The following is a 12,559-nucleotide window of genomic DNA, read 5'->3' as shown; positions in this document are numbered from 1 at the left end:
TGTTCCTTGAGAAAAACCAGAGCACGAAATGGGGTTTCCAGCAAGATTTTGAGGGTGCAAAATGCTCTCAACTAATGTCTAGATGAGGAAGGATCACAAGCTTGCTCGAGTTTCTTCAAGGGTTTTGCAGAAAAATGTTCAAATGCAAAAATGCAAGAAAGAGAATATGTGTTTTTCTGTTTGGTGGCTGTCAAAAACTAGGGTTGCAAATGGCAGAAGAATCACTTTATATGACCTGTTTAACATTACTTAATTAAATGGTAAGCTGGTTTTGTGTGTAATGATGCATTTTGCAAATTGCTAAGTGTGAGCAAATGGAAGTGGAGGTGTGTTAGCTGGCACGAATTTGGGCCTGAGCATGCTGCAAATGACCACTACCAATGCTGTTTGTGGTCTGTACCAGAAATGTTGTACCTTGCTTTGTTCTTTTAAGCCAATTGCTAAAATTGCCACATTTGTACTTTAGGCCAAAATGAGGGTAAAATGGTGATATGAACATGGTTTAGGAATTGGAACAAGTCACAAATGATGTATGGAACATTTCCCAATTGGCCAAATCAAGAAAAAGTCAAAGAATCAAAAAGTCAAAGTTTGGTCAAACTTTGAATTTAAATGCAAAAGGTCCAAAAATGCCATTTTGATTGGCAAGGTTTTAGGTCATGAAATTTATATTTTTGGAAAGAGGATGAAAAATGTGGTTTGTAGGAAAAAACCCCACCAAATTTGGCCTTATGGTTTGAGAGATATGGCTTGTTGAAGTTCAAAATTTGGTGAAAATGATTTGATCATATCTTGACAACCACACATGGGATTTGAGAGTTCTTGGACTTTTTGAAAATGGGAAGACAAGATCTTCAACTTTCATGTTGGGCAAAAATTCATTTGAAGCTTGTATCATGATGTAAGTTTAAGATCAAGAAGTTTCCATTTTTGGCAGTTGAAATTACAGGTCCACTTGCTATTTCTGGAAAATTTCTGATTGACTTGATTTTCTTCCATGATGAGGTTGAACATGATAGATGAGGCTTATACAAGCATGAATGAACTTCTTCAAATCAATTTTATCCATCAAATCCTTGATTAAATCCACAGTTGACCAAGTTTGACTTTTCTAGGGTTTTGGATGATTGAACCTCTTCTGATGAATTCCAAACCCTAATTCTTTGAGAACTTGACTTCAAATGATGTCTCAAGTTGTATGAACCTTTGATTATTGATCATGGTGCCCAAATTCTGCAAGAATGGCCACCATCCATTGCTTTGACTGATCAATGACTGACTTTGACCTAATTGCTGATGATTGCTTCAACTGCAAGCAACAAGGTTAGACTGACAATATTTTTGTACTTTTTGAATGATAAACATATGAAAGGCAAAGATATACAAATGCACAGTATGCCTGGTGATCAAGAAACAACCCACAAGGCAACCTACCCACTAGGAGGGGACAAAGGCATGCAATGATCCTTGAGGTTATGATATGACATGATATGGGCCATGAGGGATCTTAGGGCCCAAAATTGGGGTCTTACAGATGCCCCTATTTAAGGTCATTCTAGCCGGAGAAGTGAAGTTTAGAAATCTTCATCTCGACGCGGTAGAATGGACTTAAATAACAGTAATGAGACAAATTTTGGTCCCTAAGAGACCTCATGATGCAAATGTATGTATGCAAAAGACACAAATTCTGTGGGGAATATGGTTCATACAGAAGAAAAGACGATCCATCGGAGTATACACTCACCAGGAACAGAGACTCTAACAAGACTCTATGGGGATAATAAAAGAAAAAGAAATGTGTGAACAAGACACGACTCTAAACTGGGGAAAAAACAAAACTGACACAACGTGAACAAACACGACTCTGATTAGGGAAAAAACAGAAAAAACAGACAGGAGAACTCACTGGGGAGTGAAGGACTCACACTGGGAAAAAGAATTCCAAATGGAAAATAAATCCATTGGAGAGACACAAGCTGACTCCTGAGGAGAAGCAACAAAAAGTTCCACTGAGGGAATGCAACAAAGAAAATGAGAGGTTACCAGGCATACGGGTAACAAAACAGGAAAATCTGACTCCACAGGGGGACCGTGGTCATAATAGGGAGCAGAAAGGAGGGAGCACCAAGGATACCGGTTACTGGGTATATAATAGGTGACCGACCAAAGCGTGAATTGGATTTCACTTCCAAAACACTCATCATCCTGAAGAGAGATAGAAAAGCAAACTTGTTTATAGGATGGACATTCAATTCCACAAGGAAAATGAATCTTACTCTGAGGGGGAAACAATCAAAAGATCGACCCAAGAGTGAACGAGATATAATATCCATTACCGTCAGAACGTGGATAGAATACTCAGATGAGACATATTATTCATTACCGGCAGACCGTGAATAATATACTCGAAAGGAAAATTATCCTGAACCGGTTACTGGGTTGTTTATAGGATAAAGATCCGAAAACGTGAATTGGATTTCACTTCCAAAACACTCATCATCCAAAACACAAACTGGTTAAAGGATGGCTATTCGATTCTACAAAGAATACGAATCTTACTCGACTGGGGAAGATCAACAAAGGATTCCGACCAAAGAGCGCATGAGACATATTATTCATTACCGGCAGACCGTGAATAATACACTCGCATGGCAAGAAACACCAGGGATACCGGTTACTGGGTATATAATAGGTGATCTACCGAAAACGTGAATTGGATTTCACTTCCAAAACACTCATCATCCGAAAGGAGGGCTTGAAAAAGCAAATCGACTTACAGGATGGACATTCGAATCCACAACGGGAAAACGAATCTTACTCAAATGGGGACACAAACCCAAAGAGTGCATGAGATATAATATCCATTACCGTCAGAACGTGGATAGAATACTCAGATGAGACATATTATTCATTACCGGCAGACCGTGAATAATATACTCGAAAGGAAAAGACACCAGAGATACCGGTTACTGGGTATATAATAGGTGACTAACCAAAAAGAGAGACAATCGATACCAAGCATCCGGGTAAACGAAAGACAACTCAAAGGGATAAATTGCAAGCATCCGGCAATTATCCAACAGCAAAGAAATATTCGACTCCGCAAAGGGAAATAACGAATCTTACTCGACTGGGGAAACACAAAAGGCTTCGACTGAAGAGTGCATGAGATATACTATTCATTACCGGCAGACCGTGAATAATATACTCGCATGGAAGACTATCCACAACCGGTTACTGGGTTAACAAAGGATAAATCGACCGAACAGAAAGGCATCGGGATACCAAATTAGGTATATAATGATGACCAATCAAAAGGAGCAACAGACATTACCAACAGAAGGGTAAATGAACGGCGAATTGCTGAGGATAAATTGCAAGCATCCGGCAATTATCGACAGAAGACTAGCTGGGGATGCATTGGTAAACAACCAATGATCCGGGGAACAAATCACTAGCATACGGTGAAAAGACCCACTGGGGATAAAATTGCTAGCATACGGCAATTATCCACAAAAGACTTGCTAGGGATATAAGTGCTGATCTGAGCAACTTATCCAAGCAAAGGAAAATCAACATCAAGAATTAGATGAAGATAACCACCAAATTAGGGTTTACATCTACCGAATACGGGGTAGAAGACCAACAACTCCGCGTGGGGATAGAACAAATCACAAATCCGCACGGGAAACCAAAATAGGGTTTATAACAAACCACAAACTGCTGAAGAGCAGGAAAATAGGATTTACGACTACCGGGTAGTAGGTAGAAAACCAAAAACTCTGGCTGGAGAATAAAAGGTGTATAACCACAAATTCTATCAAGAAAGCCAGGAAAGATAGGACTTACAACTGCTGGTTTGTAGGCAGAGGCCCAAAAACATTCCGCTGGGGAACAACCCACTGGGAAACACAAGACATTGACAAATAGCCAATTCGGGAATAATCCGAAAAGACAGACTGAATAAAGACACGTCCTAATGAGGATGTAACTCAAATAGGAAAATCTATCCCAATATATGTGTTGGGAGGAAACGGAAGAAACCGTCATCCACGAGGATATATCTCAGTGGGGAACTGCAGAAGGAAAGACAAACATTTTCTGCTTATGGGGTTGACTCTATATGGAGAGATTTTAAACACCCGACATCTGCTTGGGGAGATCTATAAAGAGATCTATATCACCATAGCAGGAGACACGACAAACAAAAGATATATGGCAAGAAATGCAACATGAATATCTGAATGTTTCATGAATATGCATGAATATGCGTGATTTATGTTTGATGAATGCTGACAAAACAGACAATTCTAACACAAACAGGAAACAGGAACAAAACGTCCGGTATTATACTTCCAGGGGAAAAACCAGCTGGAGAGCCAATCTGCGGAGATCTACATGCTGAAGAGCAAAGATCTGCGGGTACTGCTGAAGAAGCAAAGAATCATAGATATCAGGAAACAACCCAATCAGGGTACAGAAAGTCACAACGGGCAAAACAGCCACCAAGACAAATCTGTAGGGGAACGAGAGAAGTCTCAAAGTATCTGCAGGGGAGTCCCAGTGTCAACTGAGAAACAAAAGTGCGTTGCACAAGCACAAACTGCTGTAGAAGCAAATCCACATAACTCCGCTGGGGAATAATCCACTGAGGGAGAATGATATCATCCAGATAGAATCTAACTGCATAAGCAACTCTACTGGGGAAAACTGTCAGCTACTCTCTTGGGAACAAACCACTGAGGGAGGACAGATCAAACAAATATATTCTGCAACGAACCACTCCACTTGGGAGAATATACAGCAAATTGATCACAACAAGTAGATTCTGCAATATAAGCCACTCTACTGGGGATCACAAACAGTCAGGGAATCAATCCGTTCACTGGAGGCTGAAGCCATCATCCGACCATATCGGGGGATTGAAAGAGTATTCAACAGGCAAGACTGCCACAACAAACATTCTGCAGACTAAGCTGAGGAAAAGATGGATGAAATACTGGGATATCAACCCAAATCAACCACTGAGTAGGAAAATAAATCCATGCTCTGCTGAAGAGAAAAAACTCTGATGGAGAGATAGCAACAATTCCGCAGACGACTTTGCCGGGGAAAAGGTAAAGTACCGGGTATCAAACCACTGACTTACCGAGGTCTTCAAAAAGAAAGCGCTCGTGCTAAGGAAACAGACAATTCCTGCTGGCCCACTGCATGGGGAAAAGCGGTAACAACTCCACTTGCAACTCTGGTGGGAGATATCAATAACAGCTCTACTCGCGACTCCGAGGGGAGTATCAATCAACAGTTATACTCATGACTGCGCTGAGGAGACAAATAAAGTCTGGGGCAGACAACCCACTGGAGAAAGTGACGGGGCACCAAGATGGCAAACCATCAACCGCCGAAACTTCACAAGAAACACCCAATCTGGGAAAACTGCTGCTGGAGAAAACAAAGTCTTCAACAACAAATTACTTGCGACTGTACTGGGGAACAACCCCAACAACAACTCTGTCTGAGGAACAACCTCAACAAAGATCTGAAGAAAGAAGATACAACCAAACCAGGAATATGAACAAATGTCTTACCTGTTGGGAATCATGCCACCCTCGGGAGAGCACTGAGATATTCTTGAGTATCCTTTCAATCTTGTGAATGTTCACTTTGTTTAAAACAAAAATTTTGAAAAATTTGATTTGTTTAAAACAATGACATTTTATCAATTTAAACATGCAAAACATTTGTTGAATTGAAACAAATAAGAGTGCAAATAATTGGATAAAAAGCTCAAATTGATTTGATAGAATGGTAGCCTGCAAATGGCAAGACTCCATAGATCTGTACAAATTTGAAATCAGTGATATATATTGGAAGAGGGCTATATTGAACATAATGATCCTTTCTCTACCAATTTGAATCTCGATGTATCCGAAGCTTCAGTTGACGACGAATCGAGAATCTTCTGACGAAATGACGACTGTTAAACCAGAAAGTCTTGTCAGGATGCAGTTACTTGCCAAATCCCTAATTTTTGCCTAGATTGCCCCAGGGTGAGGTACTCAATCTAGCGGGATGCAAATATATCCTTTTTCAAAGTCTCTAATTTTTGCCTGGATTACCCTTGCGGGTCCTCCACCGAGACGCTCGTTTTTGCCTAAGCCGCCCTTTCGGGTTTTCAACTTAGCGAGCAATTCTGTTTTTTTTTCATTCTCTTTTCATTTGCATATACTTTTTTTTCTAGGCAAAGTATCTTTTAACTGCATCCGAATTCACAGGACGAGTGAAATCCTCCCCATCCATTGTTGTAAGCATCAAAGCTCCGCCTGAAAAGGCTCTCTTAACAACATATGGACCCTCGTAGTTTGGAGTCCACTTGCCCCTGGAATCGGGCGCGAAAGACAAAACTTTCTTGAGCACAAGGTCACCTTCTCGGAACACACGAGGCTTGACCTTCTTATCGAATGCTTTCTTCATTCTTTGTTGATACAACTGACCATGGCACATGGCAGTTAACCGCTTCTCTTCAATCAAATTCAGTTGGTCATAACAACTCTGAATCCATTCAGCATCAGTCAACTAGGGACTTGAGGGTATCATCTTTCTTTTTTCCTTTGGAAAAAATTTTGAAAATTTTTCCTGGTTTTTGATTTTTTCTTATTTTTTTTTCACCCTCTTTCTTTTTTTTTTTTTTTTTTTTTTTTTTTTTTTTTTTTTTTGATTTGATTGCATTTGCAATGCCCCAGTTTAACTGTCTTGCTGATTTTCATGATACAGCTGAATGAGCTTCTTTTTTGGTGCTCAAGAAGGCGGGTAATCTCGTCAGGAATCCCCTTCAACATCATCTTCCTCTGCCTCAGATACAAGGACTTCAAGATTGGGAGATGGCGTTGGATCATTATGTTCAATGGGTTTAGAAATCCCTGCATAATGATTCTGGATAATGAAAAGCTTTTGAATTTTAAACAAGCAAATCATTTATGCAGATGAAAAAGTTGTTTTTGTTTTTCATGGTTTTTTTTTGTGATCACTGATTTCATGCAAGAGCAAAAAGTGAAAACAAAGGAAAAACAAATGTTTGACAATGCATTAATTGAATGAAAACATCATTGTATTAAAATGCTGCCAACAATGCCATCACTTCTCCTTTTGGCATGGGAGAAGGGTTTTAAACAAAATGAACAAATCACGCTGATTTATGAATGACCGTAGGAACATCCACAGCGACCCAATTGTGGCAGACACCACCAGGAATGACGAAATTGTTCACGTCTTCTGCATCTTCTTCAAAGATAGCAGCAGCCTCTTCTTCTGCAAGTTGATCAGCATGGATGATTCCTCCACTTGTGAACAAACCTTGCTCATTAAGTGCCCCAGAACAGTAGCCAACGCCAGCCCGGGAATGGATAACCAGGAATAAATCCATCAAAAGGAATAAATCCATCAACAGGAATAAATCCATCAACAGGAATAAATCCATTAAAAGCACTAAGGCTGGCAAAATCCTCTGAATTCACAACTCTCTTGCTCAATCTGATCCATCAATCTGGCAGAGTTGGCCCTTGTATAATACCGGCAAGGTGCGTCTCCAAAATAAATGAAGATCGCAGGGTCATACCACAGGACGGGAGACCGGAACAAAACACCTGTTTATGCAAATGATGCATGAAGTGTTTATGCATATGCTTGTTTTTTATCAAAGGAACCCGAGGGTTTTATTTGCAAACTTTGAAATATTTGAGCATTTTGATCATACATGAGAATATCTCATCAGATATATCAGGTGAAAAAATTTTCCCGGTTTTTTCATGTTTGAGAAATTTTTTGCAAATAAACTCCTTTAAGTTCCTTGAAAATTTTCTCTTTTTTGATGACATGAATGCGGATGAATGCGTGAATGCATGAATGCAACAAACACACTCAAGGATCAAGCAAAGCACACCAAACAAAGGTCGTGGGAAAGCTCATTGTATCCCTAATATCAATCATCCATTTTGGTGGATTTAGGTTTTCACCTTATCGACACCCAAGTTCCATTGATATTAACGGTACGTGAACCGGCTCTAACATTCTTAATATCAACCAGCCGCTTTGGTGGATTTAGGTTTTACACCTGATCCGGGATCCATTGATATTAACAATGTTTGAACGACTCAACCACGAATCACGGGTTTGTTGAGAGTCACGAGCATGGAGTCTCGGTTAAGAACCACCCAAAGGAGTGTACTAGGGTTTAAACCTGCCAGACATGTTCTATCAGAGGTTCCCATAATCATCGTTCCATCTTTCGAATATTTTCGGAGGAACGAATACTCGTATTCCAAGAATATTCTCAAGAGAAACTCTTATGAGTGTAGTATCGCGTAACAATCGCATCAGAACTGACATCTGAACGACCTCCGCACTACGGTCCTAAAAATAGGCCAAGATGGGTTTGGTAAACTAAGGTCCTTGGCTTCTGCGGCACATGATTGAAAGAATAATGCCTAACCACAAATAACTTGTGTGACATTATTAGTTCAACATGACCTCCACCAAGTGAATGGACTCGCAAGTCAACTGGCTAAGGAATACTCCACACCAGTCAACAAGACTATGCCATTCTCCTATCCTAGAGTGCACTCGAGTTCGGGTATAGAACTCATCTCACAGATCACCAAAGCAAACAGCAAATGTATATCAAGCAATTCACACATTACAATCAATACATTCATCCCAAATTGTACAAAAATATGTCAGATAACAAATAATAACATATATCACAACAAGGGTGAAAAGTAGGCAATACCAACCAGAGATTCTGGGTTCGATCCCCAGCAGAGTCGCCACTTTTCTGTAGCGGTGTATTCGTCGCTATATGATCTATCGATTAAATCATAAGCTATGAGATACGTTGAAATTTTCGAGTCGCCACCGCACTTTTATTTATCCAAAGGATTGGCTAAAAAGCGAACAAAAGCCTAAGAAGTTTTACACGTAGAAAACTAATAAAAAGATCAGAGAGTCTGGGTAAGGGGTAAATTACGCAATGGGAAGGTGTTAGGCACCCACTACGTCCTAGGTACTCCTAGGGAGCCCTTTTCACACTTGTTGTAAAATATTGTTATTTGTTATGACATAAACATTGTGCAAACATGATTGGGATGATGAGAAAAGAATATACAGTTTTTATTGGGTTATTGGGTTTGAACGGATGAACCCGCTGCCTACGTACCTTCCATCAAAGGTAAGGATCAAAACGCCGTAGTTCGGCTAAAAGATTTCCAAAAGTTGGTGGATTCAGTTTTAAACACAAGCACTGAGGCTTTTCATTATCAATGGGAGAACACTCGACCAAAAAAACAACATCCACCATGCGAGGATAGCTTCGACGTACTGGAGGGGTTAGCCCTGTTTTAAGTACGGAAGTCTTACTGTCGACTCACTAAGGATAGGCAAGATTTACATCAACCACAATGATAATTGAAACCTATGGCTAATGCATGAAAAGATTAACAATGGACAAAGCCAAAACAAGTGAATGAGTGAAGTTAATTGATTGTGATTATGAAAGTGAAGTCAAAGTATGATTAAGATTGATTCAAAAGAAGTATTATGAAATGAAGTTTGAAAAAAGTCAAGGACTTGAGTCCAGGTTTTTAGTTTGAAAACATGAAGAGGTTTGCACAATACTTATGTCAAGTTTGAAAGATAAAGTGTGAAAAGGTTTAGGACATAATGAATGATGAATGGATGAGGATGGATAGTAAAACTTCTTAGAAGGTTCATATAGCAGATGATTCAAGTGTGTCCTTTGGAATAGCAATTAATAATAACAAACAAACAAAGCAAGCAAAAGCGGATATCGGATGCCAATCACTGGTCTTATACCAATCTCCTAAAACAGAATGGGATGTCAGATGCCACTCAATGGTCTTACACTAATCTCCACAGGCAAAGAAATAAAAAGCGGATACCGGATACCAATAGATGGATTTACACCAGTCTCCTAAAACAGAAATGGATATCAGATGCCACTCAATGGTCTTACACTAATCTCCACAGGTAAAGAAATGAAAGGCGGATACCGGATACCAATAGATGGATTTACACCAGTCTCCTAAAACAGAACAGGATATCAGAAGCCACTCAATGGACTTACACCAATCTCCTCAAAAGAAAAACAAAGATGAAACATGGAAGTTAACTGCCAATCTATCTGGACTTAGGTTAACTCCACAGTATGGTCCTAGGAAATCCAATGCCACATTACAGGGACTTACAATGGATCCTCACATACAAGAACAAAAGCAACAATATGATCACATGAATGCAAATGCCAACTTACAGGGACTTATAATTGCAACCTCTCATACAAACAGATAAAACAAACTATGATCACAGGAAAGCAGATGCCAACTTACAGGGACTTATAACTGCAACCTCACATACAAATCAAACAGATCAAATTATGATCACAGGATAACAGATGCCAGCTTACAGGGACTTATAACTGTATCCTCCCATACAAACAGATAAAACAGAAGATATGAGTGACCAATGAGGTCTTACACTCTATCCTTCCATATCACAGGAGCAAATGCCAAAGCAATGGACTTACAATTGACCTCAATGGGCAAACAACAATGATAGCATCACAAAAAGCAAATGAGATGATCATGCATTAATGGCAATTGATGATGATGATAGATGCATAACATACAGGCAAGTAAGTGCATATGAAGCAATCAATCAAACAATGAATATCAAACAGCACACTCTATAGCCAAACAATGGGGGCTCACACAAGAGGGTTTGACTTTGAAAGTCCACTGTAATAGGTGAAGGTCGCTCTTAACCTGGCCATTGAGGGGCTCAGGTGAAGCAGATGAAAAGGAGATGAGGGGTGTGCCTCATTGCTTCTATCCCTGATCGGGGAGAGCATATCAGAAAGTGTGGGAGTTCAGAAAGTAGGAACTCTCTCCACATTATTGACTCGATTAGATCTTGGGTTTTTATCTCAGTGCTTCAACCATGTAATGGGAGCAAAGAGAGGACACACTGAATAGTGGGGGATAGATTGCTTATCCCTACCTTCCACCAATTGCCTTACTTGAAGGACTTTTCCTGCTTGGGACAATTTTAAACAAACACAGGCATTGCCTCTTAAGGAGGACTTCAGACAGTTTGCCCGGTCAAATAACAGACCGGGTCTCCAGACTACATGAAGAAGAAGTAATTATACCTCAAAGCAAATGCTAAATAGCAAAGCAAGCAAGTTCAAAGAACTTAGGCAACTAAAGTACCTGAAAAAGTCAAACCAATTAGTAAACAGCTCAACAGTCAAAATCAAAAGAAAATGAACCAATAGTCAACCACAGAGGGACCAATTGTGCAAGGCACAAAGACTCAAGTATATGAGTCACACCTACAAAACAAGGGTTAGCACATGAAACAATCAAACTAAAACACATTTGAATGATCCTCAAGGCATTGGTGCTTAACCTGAAACAGATGAACTCAACATAAGCTTAGAAGACCACTAGGACTAGCCTAGGGTCAAAGATAAAAGAAAAAGTCAAGGCAGCAAGGAAAAGTCAACCCAAACCAAGTCTAAACATTCAAGAAGCATTCTCAATTGGATTCATAATTATATCATGCATCATGGTCATTTCATATGCAAAAGGATGCAAAGCATGGCAAGAGAAGCATACAAAAGTCAACAGCAAAGACTTCATTCAAAAGTCAACTCAAACATTCTCAAAAATTATGAAATAAATCACACTCAATCCTAACATCTAACATGGTATACATGTCAAATTTCATGGCATTTGGATGAGAGGAAGGCAGTCAAATAAAATCATGAAGTCAAACCAAATTCAAGTAAGCATGGTGAAGGTCAACAAACATGGGTCAACTTCAAAAAATCATATCAATTTGAAAACAGAAGAGAAATGAATGAGATTAACACCAATGCAAAGCTTGAGATGTCTAGTTATCACATATGAAATTTCATGGTCATACAATAAGATTTGAGAATTTCACAAAAGATTTGGCAACATGTATCACATAAAGTCAACAAATGACTAAGCATGGAAGAAAATTCTCAAATAAATGGAAAACAGCATCATCAATTCCAAGAAAATTCATACACAAACTAGACATGTGATAGATGATTCATGCAAACTTTGGGGTCAATTGGATAAGAGGAAGCATGTGAACAAAAATTGGGAAAATACATGATCATGGTATAGCACCAAGTGTAACACATAACTTCAAAAAATCATAACTCTCAATCCACAAATGATAAATGCACAAATTTTATATGGAAATGAAGGTCAATGTGTCTAGTTTCACCACAAAAAATTTCAGGCTCATTGGATACAACATGACAATTTCACAATTGAAATGGCAAAGGGTGTCATTTTGGCATACATGTTGGGAAATCAATTATCATTTAAAATCCAGCCACTGGAAAATTAATTAAAAATCATGATAAAATAGAGGACACATTCATGAGTTTAATGCAAAAAATCCCACAATTTTTGGAGTTGAAATGAATAAAAAATAAATTGTTGAAGTT

The sequence above is a fragment of the Lathyrus oleraceus genome, chromosome 5, assembly GCF_024323335.1.
Source record: "Lathyrus oleraceus cultivar Zhongwan6 chromosome 5, CAAS_Psat_ZW6_1.0, whole genome shotgun sequence".
NCBI classification, from domain to species: Eukaryota; Viridiplantae; Streptophyta; class Magnoliopsida; order Fabales; family Fabaceae; genus Lathyrus; species Lathyrus oleraceus.
The sequence above is the reverse complement of the archived record's forward strand: the minus strand, read 5'-3'. Positions refer to the sequence as shown.